Source organism: Oryx dammah, unplaced genomic scaffold, assembly GCF_014754425.2.
Source record: "Oryx dammah isolate SB20612 unplaced genomic scaffold, SCBI_Odam_1.1 HiC_scaffold_3, whole genome shotgun sequence".
NCBI lineage: Eukaryota > Metazoa > Chordata > Mammalia > Artiodactyla > Bovidae > Oryx > Oryx dammah.
In genome coordinates, this window is record NW_024070187.1 from 80,594,185 (window position 1) to 80,611,785 (window position 17,601).

The 17,601-nt window shown below is 38.1% G+C and overlaps 1 non-coding gene across 1 annotated transcript; it reads left to right on the top strand.

Moving 5' to 3' along the window:
- Window positions 1–542: 542 nt before the first annotated feature.
- On the top strand, window positions 543–614 carry TRNAW-CCA. Its single transcript has one exon. It is a non-coding gene; the product is annotated as a tRNA-Trp (tRNA).
- The last annotated feature ends 16,987 nt before the right edge of the window (window positions 615–17,601 follow it).

The following is a 17,601-nucleotide window of genomic DNA, read 5'->3' on the forward strand; positions in this document are numbered from 1 at the left end:
TTGGAACAGTTTCTCAGAGCTACCTGAGATGCTGTCTTCCAGGCTGCAGTCTTCATTTGGCTCCCAATAAAACTTAACTTACAATACTCACTTTGTTCATTCTTTTTTTTAAGTTGAGCTGTGAGAAACCATAAATGTACCCTTATATAGATCTTTTTAACAAGTGGTGCTGGACTCACTGGATGTACCCAAGTGGAAATGAAATCAGCGATAACCCTTGTCTTACACAATACACATAAATTAATTCAAGGTAGATAATAACCTTAACTGTTAAGAGTAAAATGATAAAGCTTTGAGGATAAAAACCAAAATAATATCTTCATGACCTTCTATCATTAGCATCAGAGAAATACTATAAATTAAAACTACAATGAGATATTGCTAGATATCCACCAAAGAGGCTAAACTGATAAAGGCTGACAGGAGTCAAATGTCAGTAAAGACAGGGAGCTACCAGAACTCTTATCCACTGCTGATGGGAATGTTACTGGTATTATCACTTTGGAAACAGAGGTTTGGAAATACTAAAAAGTAAACATTAATCCCTGGTGGCTCAGAGGTTAAAGCATCTGCCTCCAATGCAGGAGGCACAGGTTCAATCCCTGTGTTGGGAAGATTGCCTGGAGAAGGAAATGGTAACCCACTCCAGTATTCTTGCCTGGAGAATCCCATGGATGGAGAAGCCTGGTAGGCTACAGTCCACGGGGTCGCAAAGAGTCGGACACGACTGAGTGACTTCACTTCACTTCAAACATTTAATCCAGCAATCTCATTTCCAGATACTAACAACAACAACAACAAAAGTACAGTGGTCTACAGAAATATTTTTTCCCAAACGTTATAGAAACAGCCAAGAACTATACATAACAGTAATGCCAATCATCACATTGATAAATTACATGTGGAATATTCATATCATGCAACTATTGGGCTTCCCTGGTGGCTCAGTGGTAGAAAATCCACCTGCCAGAGCAGAAGGTACAGGTTTGATCCCTGGGTCTGGAAGATCCCCTGTAGATAGAAATGGCAACCCACTCCAGTATTCTTGTCTGGAAAATCTCATGGACAAAGGAGCCTGACGGCCTACAGCAGCACATTGGGTCACAAAAAGAGCTGGGCAAAACTTAGCAACTAAAGGAGATATTCATATCATGCCTCAATTTTATACCAAAAAGCCAAAAACAACAGCTCAAATTCAAATTATTGATACACACAACAATGTGGATGAACCTCACTGACACTGAGATGAGACAAAGAATCTGGACAGAGAATAGTTCATCGATGTGATTCCATATATATGAAGTTCTAGAAAGGGAAAAACTGATATACTAATATATGGTTAACAAATCAGAACTATAGTTATCTCTGGAGTTGAGAGCAAATGATTGGCAGGAGCATGAGGAAATATCTGGTCTAATGGGACTATTCTATATTTTTATAGGAAATGTGGAATAAATTTCCATTTATCAAAAATATATATTTAACATATATTTTAATTTATGTAAATTTTATCTGAAAAATTGAATGAGATAGTAAGGAGTGGCTGGAAGCATAGATTAAACAAAAATATTTACCACAAATATTGATGCTTTTTGGAACTGGGTGATGAATGCATCGTGATTCATTATACTATAATTGAAAAGTTCTCCGTGTTAAAATGTTTAAAAAGATTAAAACTTATGAGTCCCACTAGGAAGAGTATGTGTGGTTTTTGGGGGGAACTGGGTGGCCATAATAATTACTACAGGAAGTCAAGGTTAAAAATGGGTGCTTTACGGAAAATAAAACTGGAAACCTTAAGAAAAAAGATCATAAAAATTATTACTTCTTCTTTTAATGTAGCACTCTAATCAGGAGGAGCATCGATGTGTGAGCAAGAAGGCTGAGAGATTTATGTATTAGTGAGACTCAGGTTTACATTTTTGTTCTTCTATATTAGCTTTGTTACTTTGTGCAAAGCAATTAACCTTTCTGAGTTTCAGTTTATTCAACTCTAAAATGAGATTAATTATCTCTAACTCAAAAGGTGGTGGTGAGAATTTGGCAACATTAATATATTGTAAGCATTTACTACGTTGCATGAAACTGACTAAATGTTAAAAGAAATTTTGCTTTTCTTTCTTTCTTTCATAGCCCACTCTTCATTACAATTGCAAGCCTTGAAAAATTTTGCTTTGTATATATTTGGCACTAAACAAATTGAAGCTACTTTTATTATTAGCATCAAGTAAGTGTTACAGAAAGGCTTATTCTACAGGCTTATTCAAAATCTACAGTAGAAGTGAGGTTTCAAAGACAAATCTGTGTGAAGAACTTTCAGTTGAGAAAATGAGACCTAGAGCTTGTGAGAATCAAGGGTATATATTTGTAGTTTTAAACAGGAGGAGGTTCTCTCCCTACTATGTAGGAGAAAATATCTTTTATGTCAGTTCTTAGAGCATTAAAATCTGTAGGTTTAGAATAATTTTGCAAGTATAGTGACTCCCATAATTTAACTACTGCAGAAACAGTAAAGTTATCTGTACTTTAAGAAGATTTTGATGATCATGCATATTTAGCAAAACTGGGGGTCCAAGAGTGAAGAAATTTGTTCTGATACTGAAGCTGTAATTCTGAAGAGTTGAGGAATGTTACTAAGAAAGCACATTATAAAAAAGGCTTCTGAGCTATTATTTAGCATAAAATTGAGAAGAAGTCTTAAATTTGTGAGAATACTATTGTAGCACATGTATCATTTGTTGATACACCCTGCAATATCTTAAATAATGAAGTTCAGTTTTATCTTTTGTAATAAACATACAGCAGTACTGGATTTCTGATTTAGTCATAATTTTTAGGGCCAAACAGAAACTCTAATGTTTGAAACATTTCTTGCCTTATCCATCCTTAAAAATATATTACACTACATACTTTTCATAATATGAAAAAAAGTTATAATAAAAGTTATAATGAATCAAGTGAACTATATTTCTTTAGGGAGGTATGGCAGATATCTAGTGAAAATGAGACTCCATAAAATAATGAATAAAAATTTAAAGAATTAGCAAATATAAGAACATTACAATGGAGACACAGAAGGCTTACATGAAGTATCTTGTAGTGAGGAGGAGAATCTGTGGGTTTTACATCTCTTCATGGCCATACGAAAACGATGATGTAACTTATATAAAGTACACATTTATATGCACACACACACACCACACATAACATGATGTGAACAATAATACACAACTCTTATAAAAGGCATTTTTTTATTTCTGTGGTGTATGTTACAACCTCACCAGAGCCATGACAGGCTCAGAGAGTTGCACTAGGCCAAAAATAATCCCTGAGTCATGCTTCTGGGGCTTCAGAGAGATGATAACTGGCCAATCAGAGGGATGATAAGTGGCCAATCAGTAAATACCGGGAAACCCCTGCAGCCAATCAACCCTTGCCAACTCCCTGTCTTTGTTCTAAACTTATAAATACTGCTGAAAATCTGGGCTCGGGGCTCTTGTTCTACTCCACTGTGTTGGATGTGACAGGAGCCCTGGCTCGAGCTAGCAATAAACCCCTTTATGCTTTTGCATTGCTGTGGATGTCTTATTCTCTCAGTTTTGGGGACTCGGACTCTGGGCAAAACAGTGTACATTATCAGAACTAGAAGTTACTTGGGGTGATGTAATAGTTATTTTCTGAAGGTTTTAATTCAATTAAAATGAGCTCCCTAATAATTGTCTTTAGTGCCATTTCAGATACTTGCTACTTTGCTGCTGCTGCTGCTAAGTCGCTTCAGTCGTGTCCGACTCTGTGCGACCCCAGAGACGGCAGCCCTCCAGGCTCCGCCATCCCTGGAATTCTCCAGGCAAGAACACTGGAGTGGGTTGCCATTTCCTTCTCCAATGCATGAAAGTGAAAAGTGAAAGTGAAAGTGAAGTAGTTCAGTTGTGTCCGACTCCTAGCGACCCCATGGACTGCAGCCTACCAGGCTCCTCCGTCCATGGGATTTGCAAGGCAAGAGTACCAGAGTGGGTTGCCATTGCCTTCTCCACTTGCTACTTTATCTTAGCTCTAATGTAATTGGTTTATTTGCTGTCCTGAAAAATACCATTCTCTTCTTAAAAAAATACCATTCACTGGTAAATTTTATCAACCATTTAAGGAAGAAATGAAACTAATCCTTCACAAGGTATTGAGAAAGAAGAAATACTTTCTCATTCTGTAAGGCAAGTTTTATTCTAACAAGAAAGCCAGACAGATAAAGAAAGAAAGAAAGAAAGAACAAAAAGAGAGAAATAAAATCAGGCCAATATCTTCACTGAATATAGATGCAAAAATTTATAACAAAGTAATAGCAAGTGAAGTCTAGTATGTAGAAATTATTATTAACCACTACCAAGTGGAATTTATTTTAGGCAAAGCAAGGTTGTTTTAATTTTTGAATATCATTTAATGCAATATACCATGTTTCCTCAACAGATTTAGGAAAATAACTTGACAAAATCCAAGCTTTCTTTCCTAATAATTCAACAGATTAGGAATATAAAGGAATTTCATCAACATCATAAAGAGTATCTACACAAAACTTACAGATCATGTCACACACAATGGTAAAAGATTGTTTTCCTTATAAGACCAAGAAAAAGAGTAATATGCCTGCTTTTGATACTTTTCAACATTGTACAGGAAGTTCCTGCAAACATTGAACTGTATACATACCCATTCAAATTTATGGCATATGAATTATACCTCAAAAAATTCTTAAAATGTTTAAGACAAAGAGTGAAATTAATTATCCTTTCTCTTTTTACTTTATGTAAATCTATAGAGTCAAAGAGATACACAGAATAATTTTTTTCAGTATTTGCCATGTTGGATCAAGAGATGATTAAAAATGCAGAAACTTAAACTTCACATAGAATTGAAAAAACAGATGTTTAAATTGTCTTAGATGCTATAGATTTAAGAATGTTAATTGGTCACTGTTCTTAATTTTGAACTTCCCTGGTGGCTCAGATGGTAAAGCGTCTGTCTACAATGCAGGAGACCCGGGTTCGATCCCTGCGTTGGGAAGATCCCCTGGAGAAGGAAATGGGAATCCACTCCAGGACTATTGCCTGGAAAATCCCATGGACAGAGGAGCCTGGTAGGCTACAGTCCATGGGGTCGCAAAGAGTCAGACACGACTGAGCTACTTCACTTTCACTTTCACTTGAATACTCATTAAAATTCACTCTTTTTTTTGTCAAAATTATTTGCCTCTTCCACTGGAAATAAGCTTATATCAATAAGTCAATCCATTCAACTGCATGTTAAATTTATTCCTTATATATAATAAATATTTTCATTTTAAATGTCATATTAAATATCTATATAAGTAAAAATAATCATATAATCTGAGAAAATTGATTTTAAACTAGTTATACATATCAGCATCATCCATTATAAACATTTATATGTAGTTATATATTTGTATATATTTCTCATATTGTATATATTTATATATCTGTATATATTATCATATTGTATTAGAATAATATCTATAAACTATGATTTCAAATGACATAAGAATGATATTTATAATCAAGAAATGCACAATAAAGTATATGACTAATGCATTTTCCAACATTCTCTGTCTTTGGGATCCCATGGATAGTAGCCTGCCAGGCTCCTTTGTCCATGGGGATTATTCAGGTAAGAATACTGGAATGGGTTGTCTTGCCCTCCTCCAGCAGATCCCCCAACCCAGGGACTAAACTCAGGTCTACTGCATTGCAGGTGGATTCTTTACCGTCTGAGCCACCAGGGAATCCCAAGAATACTGGAGTGGGTATTGCAAATGATATCCAGAACACAGGATATTGCAAATGATATCCAGAACACAGGATATTGCAAATGAATGCTAGATACATCCAGGCTTTGTGTGGGGAACGATAATGGGAAGACTTTTTTGTTGCTAGTGGTGTTTTCTTATTTCAATTGATAGTTTTTCAGTATCAAATCAACAAGGAAAACAAACATTTACTCCAAGAAGAGAGCAAGAGCAAAAATGGTAGTAAATATAGTAATGTGTGAGTGTGCTTAGTTGCTCAGTCATGTCTGACTCTTTGTGACACCATGGCTTATAGCCTTCCATGTACTCTGTCCATGGGGATTCTCCCATGGAGAATACTGGAGTGGGTTGCCATACCCTCCTGCAGAGATCTTCTAAACCCAGAAATGGAAACCAGGTCTTCTGCATTGCAGGCAGATTCTTTTTCATCTGAGCCACCTCATCTGAGCCACCAGGGAAGCCTGAATATAGTAATGAGTGCTATCAAATGCATTTGGGACCTTTTTCCACCCAAGCTGAAAAAGTTTAATTTGTATCTTTTGCAAATTCCACCTAAAAACATACCCCATAAATCAAATTGTAAATTCACTAATTACTAATATAACATACTTGAAGGCAGGCTGTGATTCTTTTACTATTTTATAGTAACAACTCATATCCTGGCATATTGAGGGATGTCAATGGATATTCAGTTCAGTTCAGTCACTGTCATACCCAAATGTTTGCGAACCCAGGATTGCAGCACACCATGTCTCCCTGTCCGTCACCAACTCCCAGAGTTTATCCAAACTCATACCCATCGAGTCAGTGATGCCATCCAACCACCTCATCCTCTGATGTCCCCTTCTCCTCCCTCCTTCAATCTTCCCCAGCATCAGTGTCTTTTCCAATGAGTCAGGTATTCGCATCAGGTGGCCAAAGTATTGGAGTTTTTCAGCTTCAACATCAATCCTTCCAATGACCACTGAGGACTGATCTTCTTTAGGGTGGACTGGTTGAATCTCCTTGCAGTCCAAAGGAACTCTCAAGAGTCTTCTCCACCACCACAGCTCAAAAGGATCAATTCTTTGGGGCTCAGATTTCTTTATAATCTAACTCTCACATCCATATATGACTACTGGAAAAACCACAGCCTTGACTAGACAGACCTTTGTTGGCAAAGTAATGTCTCTGCTTTTTAATATGCTGTCTAGATTAGTCATAACTTTCCTTCCAAGGAGGAAGCATCTTTTAATTTCAAGGCTGCAATCACCTTCTGCAGTAATTTTGGAGTCCCGAAATATAAAGTCTGTCACTGTTTCCAATGTTTCCCCGTCTATTTCCCATGAAGTGATGGGACCAGATGCCATGATCTTCGTTTTCTGAATGTTGAGCTTTAAGCCAACATTTTTGCTCTCCTCTTTCACTTTCATCAAGAGGCTTTTCAGTTCCTCTTCACTTTCTGCCATAAGGGTGGTGTCATATGCATATCTGAGGTTATTGATATTTTTCCTGGCAATCTTGATTCCAGCTTGTGTTTCTTCCAGCCCAGCATTTCTCATGTTGTACTCTGCATGTAAGTTAAATAAGCAGGGTGACGATATACAGCCTTGCCGTACTCCTTTTCCTATTTGGAACCAGTCTGCTGTCATTGTCCAGTTCTAACTGTTGCTTCCTGACCTACATACAGATTTCTCAAGAGGCAGGTCAGATGTTCTGGTATTCCCATCTCTTTCAGAATTTTCCACAGTTTGTGATGATCCACACAGTCAAAGGCTTTGGCATAGTCAATAAAGCAGAAATAGATGTTTTTCTAGAACTCTCTTGCTTTTTCGATAATCCAACAGATGTTGGTAATTTGATCTCTGGTTCCTCTGCCTTTTCTAAAACCAACCAGAACATCTGGAAGTTCATGGTTCATGTATTGTTGAAGCCTGGCTTGGAGAATTTTGAGCGTTACTTTACTAGCATGTGAGATGAGTGCAATTGTGCAGTAGTTTGAGCAGTCTTTGGCATTGCCTTTCTTTGGGATTGGAATGAAAACTGACCTTTTCTAGTCCTGTGGCCACTGCTGAGTTGTTGAAATTTGCTGGAGTATTGAGTGCAGCACTTTCACAGCATCATCTTTCAGGATTTGAAATAGCTCAACTGGAATTCCATCACCTCCACTAGCTTTGTTCATAGTGATGCTTTCTAAGGCCCACTTGACTTCACATTCCAAGATGTCTGCTTTATTTGAGTGATCACACCATCATGATCATCTGGGTCGTGAAGATCTTTTTTGTACAGTTCTTCTGTGTATTCTTGCCACCTCTTCTTAATATCTTCTGCTTCTGTTAGGTATTATCAGTGGATATTATAAGCTCAAACTGTACATTGAAGTATGCACATTATTAAATTCTCAAAAGTATAGTATCAGTTGAAAACTGTATTTATTTTTAGCCAATCTTTGACAAAATTTTTCTATGAAATATACAGTCTTTGAAACATCTTTTTTAACTGTAACTGCCAATAGAGAACATTACCTCATTATCAAACTATTCAGAAATTCAGCTGTAAGTGGGATTCTGAAAAGAAACCCAGACATATACATACAAGATTTTGTATGTATATGGTGGCATACTACTAAATACTGTTGCCTTTGGAATTATTCCTTTAACAGTGTATGTATTAATAGAGACATCTGAAAATTTGTCTATTGATTAATTAGTGTCAGCACTTTTGTTTCTAGCTATGGCCAAAGAATCAATATGGAGCTCTGATAAAACAATTTATTCTCTGGATCACATGCAAGCTGAAGGTGAAATAATGAAAAAAAATAACACTAGCCACATGTTTTCAGAATGTGACTGGAAAGATTAGGATTTTAAGATACTTTAAAATCCTTTGAAAAAATGATGCAATAAAGTTGTATATTCCTATTGCAATAAAATGAAAATTAAAGACAGAGAATATGATCTCATTCAACAGAGTTTAAGCTTGCCAGTTATCTAATAAGAGTTGATATAGTTATGTCAAGAAATAATGTGGCAAGAATGCAAAAGATTAGCCTAGAAGTTAAAGAATGAATTTAAATCCTACATTCACTATAGAGTCAGGATAACATGGAAACAGGATCTCAGGGCTTTCTAAAGCCCTATAACTTATGACTTCAAAACTGTGAGTACTAAAGGATTTTTAGAGTTTTTTAAGCCATAAAAAATACCAAAAAACCAAAATTGGGTTTCAGCTAAAATGCAAAGGTTTTGGATAAAGATACCATAATAGTACAATTATCTTAAAATCAATTCTGAATGAATTTTAAAACATCATTTTTGTGTATCATTCATACTTTTTTATCAGGAAATGTGATTTTCCTTTAACTTGCATGAAATTACTTTAGTTAAAAGTGCCTTCTGTAGTTAAAACACAATGATTAAAACTGACACATGGATGTACACGGGCTCCCGACTTGGACACAGGCTTGTCTGCAGATACACTCAGGTTGTAATGACAGTCTCATTCAGATTTCCAATGTGACCTTAGACCATTCAATTTCCCTTTCTCTATTGAACTCTGTCTATAAAACTGGGCAAACAAAGCTCACAAGGTTTCTGAGAATTATTTACTTCTCATATGAGGTTCAGAAGCAGGACAGAAGAATCGATGTGCTCAATAATATAATCTCCTTAATCTATAAAATGGTAGGTTTTTAGAGTTAAAAGAAACAAGGCCAAGCTTGACCGGGGGGGGGGGGGGGAACGAAAACAAACTCACCTACTTATTTCACCTACAATGCTGCTGCTGCTGCTGCTAAGTCACTTCAGTTGTGTCCGACTCTGTGCGACCCCATAGATGGCAGCCCACCAGGCTCCCAGGTCCCTGGGATTCTCCAGGCAAGAACACTGGAGTGGGTTGCTATTTCCTTCTGTGGTGCATGAAAATGAAAGGGAAAGTGAAGTCGCTCAGTCGTGTTTGACTCTTAGCGACACTATGGACTGTAGCCCTTCAGGCTTCTCCGGCCAGGGGATTTTCCAGGCAATAGCTTTTTGCATTTGTGTACTAAGGCAATTCATGTAACTAGGCAGTCAGACAGCTAAAGTCAGTCATCACTCTACCAGCTCTCCCTCATTATAGTCTTATGGCTTTCTCTCTCATTTCATTTGGGTCAGAATTCCTCTGATTACACAATTTTAAATTAATTTATTTCCTCACTTTTGAATACTCTCTATGCAATTACTTTTCTACATTTTAACTGTCTAAAATAGATGTACATAATGGATATAGTAAAAAATTATGTATGTGTATGTGTGTACATCTGTATATATTTATAACATATTTTTGTCTATCCATTCTCCCTCTCTAATAATATAAGCTCTATCATGGCAGGTGTTTAAAATGTTTTGGTCTCCACTGTATCGTCAGGATCAGACCAGGACCTGGCACACAAGAAATTTAAACAAGCAATTGTTTCAATAAGTACCGACCAAATGAATGACTAATCCTTTAGCTATAGGTCTAAGAAGTAAGTTACTCAGGTTACAGAAAAATTACTGATGTTTATTAATGTATTTCTACCTAAAAAATAAATAAATTTGAATTGGACCTTACGTATGTAAAAATGTATTCCTTCACAATGATGAATCTGAAAATCCATTAATTTCATCACAGAACAATAATTTAAACAACTGGAAAAGATCACTTTTCATTCCAATCCCCCCAAAAAGACAATGCCAAAGAATGCACAAACTACCACACAAGTGTACTCATCTCACATGCTAGTAAGTAATGCTCAAAATTCTCCAAGCCAGGCTTCAGCAATATGTGAACTGTGAACTTCCAGATGTTCAAGCTGGTTTTAGAAAAGGCAGAGGAACCAGAGATCAAATTGACAACGTCCGCTGGACCATTGAAAAAGCAAGAGAGTTCCAGAAAAACATCTATTTCTGCTTTATTGACTATGCCAAAGCCTTTGACTGTGTGGATCGCAATAAACTGTGGAAAATTCTGAAAGAGATGGGGATATCAGAGCACCTGACCTGCCTCTTGAGAAACCTATATGCAGGTCAGGAAGCAACAGTTAGAACTAGACATGGAACAACAGACTGGTTCCAATAGGAAAAGGAGTACATCAAGGCTGTATATTGTCACCCTGCTTATTTAACTTCTATGCAGAGTACATCGTGAGAAACGCTGGATTGGAAGAAGCACAAGCTGGAATCAAGATTGCTGGGAGAAATATCAATACCTCAGATATGCAGATGACACCACCCTTATGGCAGAAAGTGAAGAGGACCTAAAAAGCCTCCTGCTGAAAGTGAAAGTGGAGAGTGAAAAAGTTGGCTTAAAGCTCAACATTCAGAAAACAGATCATGGCATCTGGTCCCATTCCTTCATGGGAAATAGATGGGGAAACATTGGAAACAGTGTCAAACTTTATTTTTTTGGCCTCCAAAATCACTGCAGATGGTGATTACAGACATGAAATTAAAACACGCTTACTCCTTGGAAGAAAAGTTATGACCAACCTACACAGCATATTGAAAAGCAGAAACATTACTTTGCCGACTAAGGTCCATCTAGTCAAGGCTATGGTTTTTCCAGTGGTCATGTTTGTATGTGAGAGTTGGACTGTGAAGAAAGCTGAGCATCGAAGAACTGATGCTTTTGAACTGTGGTGTTGGAGAAAACTCTTGAGAGTCCCTTGGACTGCAAGGAGATCCAACCAGTCCATTCTGAAGGAGATCAGCCCTGGGATTTCTTTGGAAGGAATGATGCTGAAGCTGAAACTCCAGTACTTTAGCCACCTCATGTGAAGAGTTGACTCATTGGAAAAGACTCTGATGCTGGGAGGGATTGGGGGAGGGAAGAGAAGGGGACGACAGAGGATGAGATGGCTGGATGGCATCACTGACTTGATGGACGTGAGTCTGAGTGAACTCCGGGAGTTGGTGATGGACAGGGGGGCTGGGGTGCTGTGATTCATGGGGTCACAAAGAGTGGGACGCAACTGAGCGACTGAACTGAACTGAACTGAATGATCATTTGATGAAATATAACAAAGATATTTGAGTGATTTCTTTAGACCAGGCATTAGAAGAAATGGTCTCTCTCTGTCTGTGTCTCTCTCTTCTCTCTTTCAATATTTCTTCTAACTGAATGTACCCATTTCTATGGGTACCCCTATATAGATGAGAAAACTGAGAGAAAATGTGAAATTTCCCAAAGTCTATAGTGGTAACAGTGAGTGAATGATGAAACCTGGCCCAAGAGTTTGAGCTATGACAGTAATCCAGAGCAATTATTTATTTTGTCCATATCTGAAATGGCTTCCTTGGTGACTGAGATGGTAAAGTATCTGCTTGCAATGCAGGAGACCTGGGTTCAATCTCTCAATCAGGAAGATCCCCTGGAGAAGGAAATGGCAACCTACTCCAGTAATCTGGCCTGGGGAATTCCATGGATAGAGGAACCTGGTGGGCTATAGTCCATGGGGTCACAAAGAGTCCAACACAACTGAGCAACTAACAGTTTCAGTTTCATACTTGAAGTGGTTCCTAATTTTATGCAAATTTGTTATGTTTATATCTTAGAGGAGGAACTCTTAATTTTCTAGTTACATGAAGCAATGAGAGAAAGAGAGAGAGAGAATTTGATAGATTTTCTAAGTTAAATACTCATTATAGTCCAAAGAGTATAATGCCTAATTATTTTCTTTAAATAAGATATATTGTGGTTTTAGATTAAATTACGTGTGGAACTCATCTAATAGCTTCTCTGTATTAAAATCAAATCAAATAATTTTGTAATTAAACTCCCTCTGGGTCTAAAATAAAACTTGCTTATTTAAAATATCAGATTTTTCATATGATACAGTATTTGTGTCACAAGTTCTCTGAAATTTGTATCATAATTTCTCTGAAATTGTTATGATGAAAAAAACTTCTTTGAATTTAAATTCCCATCTTTATAGCAGAGGATCCAGTTCTTCTCTAGATGGATGGATTTCCTATAAAGAATTTCAGCACAGCTCTTATTACCCTGTTGCAAACATGCCTACATGGTGGTGGTTTGGTTGCTAAGTCCTATCCAACTTGCAATCCTATGGACTGTAGCCTTCAAGGCTTCTCTGTCCATGGGGTTCTCCAGGCAAGAATACTGGACTGGGTTGCTATTTTCTTCTCTAGAGGATCTTCTTGACGCAGGAGTCGAACCAGGGTCTCCTGCATTGCAGGCAGATTTTTTTTACCAACTGAACTATGAGGGAAGCCTTTTCTATAGGCAAAAATAAAATATTTAAATGATATCCCTGTCTCCTTTGTTTATGACAAATGTTCTAAATGACCTAAAATGTAGAAATGTCATCCTTTTTGGGGGGACTTCATGAGCAACAGTGTGATATCCTCCTAACATCTTGTATTATTCTACCATTAAGCATATGAAAGAGAAGTTTCATTTTTGAATCTTGTTTTGCACATAGATTAACATTTAAAACTGTTTTTATAATTAATGTACCTAGAATTTACCTGCTACTTTAGGAATTTTCTTTTTCCTTCAATAAAAGCTTATTGTTTTGTTATTAGAGAGTAGCAGATAATGGCTTTCTTGAGAAACAAATATTTGCATGAGAGCTTGAGAGAACAAAACCACTCTACCTGAAAAATAATTTAACTGTGAGGCTTTAATGCAAGTATATTTTCTCTATTTGTATGAGAGAAAACACAGATTAAAAATATGGCAGAATTTCGACTTCTAGTTTAAGCCTATTTATTCCAATATTATTTAGTTAATAACATTTGCAACATATATCATGGGTTCTTGTGACTTTCAGTTCAGTTCTGTAGCTCAGTCGTGTCCAACTCTTTGCAACCCCATGGACTGCAGTACGCCAGGCTTCCCTGTCCATCACCAATTCCCACAGCTTGAGTCAGTAATGCCATAAAACCATCTCATCCTCTGTCATCCCCTTCTCCTCCTGCCTTCAATCTTTCCCAGCATCAGGGTCTTTTCAAATGAGTCAGTTCTTTGCATCAGGTTGCCAAAGTATTGGACTTTCAGCTTCAGCATCAGTCCTTCCAATGAATATTCAAGACCAATTTCTTTTAGGATGGTCGGATCTCCTTGCAGTCCAAGGGACGCTCAAGAATGTTTCCAATACCACAGTTCCAAAGCATCAGTTCTTGTGACTTTAGTTTCATGCTATTAATTTCTTTTGTATTCATACTGAATGATGTTTAGTCACTAACTGATACATTTCGTTAAGAAAATATGCTTTTTTGATGTCTTTAATACATAAGACACAGACAGAAAAATAAAATTTGAAAGATTGTTCTTTCTGTGCGTATGTTAGTTGCTCTGTCATGTCCAGCTCTTTGGGACCCCAAGGACTATAGCCCACCAGGCTTCTCTGTCCATGGGACACTTCAGGCAAGAATACTGGAGTGGACTGCTGTTCCCTTCTCCAAGGATCTCCCTGACCCAGGGATAGAGCCGTGGTCACCTTCATTGCAGGCAGATTTTTTTTTTTTTAACCATTTGAGCTACAGGGAAATCTGCTTATGTTATGATGAAGAAACTTAACACACACCAATAGGAAACCTTGATCAGTATGGTAAACTGAGACAGTTCAGTTCAGTTCAGTTGCTCAGTTGCTTGTGTCTGACTCTTTGCGACCCCATGAATCACAGCACACCAGACCTCCCTGTCCATCACCAACTCCCGGAATTCACTCAGACTCATGTCCATTGAGTCAGTGATGCCATCCAGCCATCCAGCCATCTCATCCTCTGTTGTCCCCTTCTCCTCCTGCCCCCAATCCCTCCCAGCATCAGAGTCTTTTCCAATGAGTCAACCCTTCACATGAGGTGGCCAAAGTACTGGAGTTTCAGCTTTAGCATGATTCCCTCCAAAGAAATCCCAGGGCTGACCTCTTTCAGAATGGACTGGTTGGATTTCTACACAGTCCAAGAGACTCTCAAGAGTCTTCTCCAACACCACAGTTCAGAAGCATCAGTTCTTTGGTGCTCAGCTTTCTTCATTCACAGTCCAACTCTCACATACAAACATGACCACTGGAAAAACCATAGCCTTGACTAGATGGACTTTGGTTGGCAAAGTAATATCTCTGCTTTTTAATATGCTGTCTAGGTTGGTCATAACTGTTCTTCCAAGGAGTAAGTGTCTTTTAATTTCATGTCTGTAATCACCATCTGCAGCGATTTTGGAGCCCCCCAAAATAAAGTCTGACACTGTTTCCACTGTTTCCCCATCAATTTGCCATGAAGTGATGGGACCAGATGCCATGATCTTCATTTTCTGAATGTTGAGCTTTAAGCCAACTTTTTCACCCTCCACTTTCAATTTCATCAGGAGGCTTTTTAGGTCCTCTTCACTTTCTGCCATAAGGGTGGTGTCATCTGCATATCTGAGGTTATTGATATTTCTCCTGGAAATCTTGATTCCAGCTTGTGCTTATTCCAGTCCAGCATTTCTCATGATGTACTCTGCATATAAGTTAAAAAAGCAGGGTAACAATATACAGCCTTGACGTACTCCTTTTCCTATGTGGAATCAGTCTGTTGTTCCATGTCCAGTTCTAACTGTTGCTTCTTGACTTGCATATAGGTTTCTCAAGAGGCAGGTCAGGTGCTCTGGTATTACCATCTCTTTCAGAATTGTCCACAGTTTATTGTAATCCACACAGTCAAAGGCTTTGGCATAGTCAATAAAGCAGAAATAGATGTTTTTCTGGAACTCTCTTGCTTTTTTGATGATCCAGTGGATGTTGGCAATTTGATCTCTGGTTCCTCTGCCTTTTCTAAAACCAACTTGAACATTTGGAAGTTCACGGTTCACGTATTGCTGAAGCCTGGCTTGGAGAATTTTGAGCATTACTTTACTAGCTTGTATGATGAGTGCAATTGTGCAGTAGTTTGAACATTCTTTGGCATTGCCTTTCTTTGGGATTGGAATGAAAACTGACCTTTTCCAGTCCTGTGGCCACTGCAGAGTGTTCCAGATTTGCTGGCATATTGAGTGCAGCACTTTCACAGCATCATCTTTCAGAATTTGGAACAGCTCAACTGGAATTCCATCACCTCCACTAGCTTTGTTGGTAGTAATGTTTTCTAAGGCCTACTTGACTTCACATTCCAGGATGTCTGGCTCTAGGTGAGTGATCACACCATCGGGATTATCTTGGTCATGAAGATCTTTTTTATGCAGTTCTGTGTATTACTGCCACCTCTTCTTAATATCTTCTGCTTCTGTTAGGTCCATACCATTTCTGTCCTTTATCGAGCCCATCTTTGCATGAAATGTTCCCTTGGTAACTCTAGTTTTCTTGAAGAGATCTCTAGTCTTTCCCATTCTGTTTTTTTCCTCTATTTCTTTGCATTGATAGTTGAGGAAGGCTTTCTTATCTCTCCTTCCTATTCTTTGGATCTCTGCATTCAGATGCTTATATCTTTCCTTTTCACCTCTCTTCTTTTCACAGATATTTGTAAGGCCTCCCCAGACAGCAATTTTGCTTTCTTGATTTCTTTTCCATTGGGCCTTCTTGATCTGTCTCCTGTACAATGTCATGAACCTCCATCCATAGTTCATTAGGCACTCTATCTATCAGATCAAGGCCCTTAAATCTATTTCTCATTTCCACTGTATAATCATAAGGGATTTGATTGAGGTCATACCTGAATGGTCTAGCGGTTTTCCCTACTTCCTTCAATTTAAGTCTGAATTTGTCAATAAGGAGTTCATGATCTGAGCCACAGTCAGTGCCGGGTCTTGTTTTATGTTGACTGTATAGAGCTTCTCCATCTTTGGCTACAAAGAATATAATCAATCTGATTTTGGTGTTGACCATCTGGTGATGTCCATGTGTAGAGTCTTCTCTTGTGTTGTTGGAAGAGGGTGTTTGCAATGACCAGTGCATTTTCCTGGCAAAACTCTATTAGTCTTTGCCCTGCTTCATTCTGCATTCCAATGCCAAATTTGCCTGTTACTCCAGGTGTTTCTTGACTTCCTACTTTTTCATTCCAGTCCCCTATAATGAAAAGGACATTTTTGGGGGGTGTTAGTTCTAAAAGGTCTTGTTTCTAATCACACTAGGACCACAGCCTTGTCTAACTCAATGAAACTAAGCCATGCCCTGTGGGGCTACCCAAGGCAGCTGGGCATGGTGGAGAGGTCTGACAGAATGTGGTCCACTGGGGAAGGGAATGGCAAAGTACTTCAATATTCTTGCCTTGAGAAACCCATGAACAGTATGAAAAGGCAAAATGATAGGATACTGAAAGAGGAACTCCCCAGGTCAGTAGGTGCCCAATATGCTACTGGAATTAGTGAAGAAATAACTCCAGAAAGAATGAATGGATGGAGCCAAAGCAAAAACAATACCCAACTGTGGATGCGACTGGTGATAGAAGCAAGGTCTGATGCTGTAAAGTGCAATATTGCATAAAAACCTGGAATGTCAGGTCCATGAATTAAGGCAAATTGGAAGCGGTCAAACAGGAGATGGCAAGAGTGAATGTCGACATTCCAGGAACTCATGAACTAAAATGGACTGGAATGGGTGAATTTAACTCAGATGATCATTATATCTACTACTGTCGGCAGGAAGCCCTTAGAAAAAATGGAGTAGCCATTATGGTCAACAAAAGAGTCTGAAATGCAGTACTTGGATGCAATCTCAAAAACGACAGAATGATCACTTCGTTTCCAAGGCAAACTTTTCAGTATCACAGTAATCCAAATCTATGCCCCAACCAGTAATGCTGAAGAAGCTGAAGTTGAACGGTTCTATGAAGACCTACAAGATCTTTTAG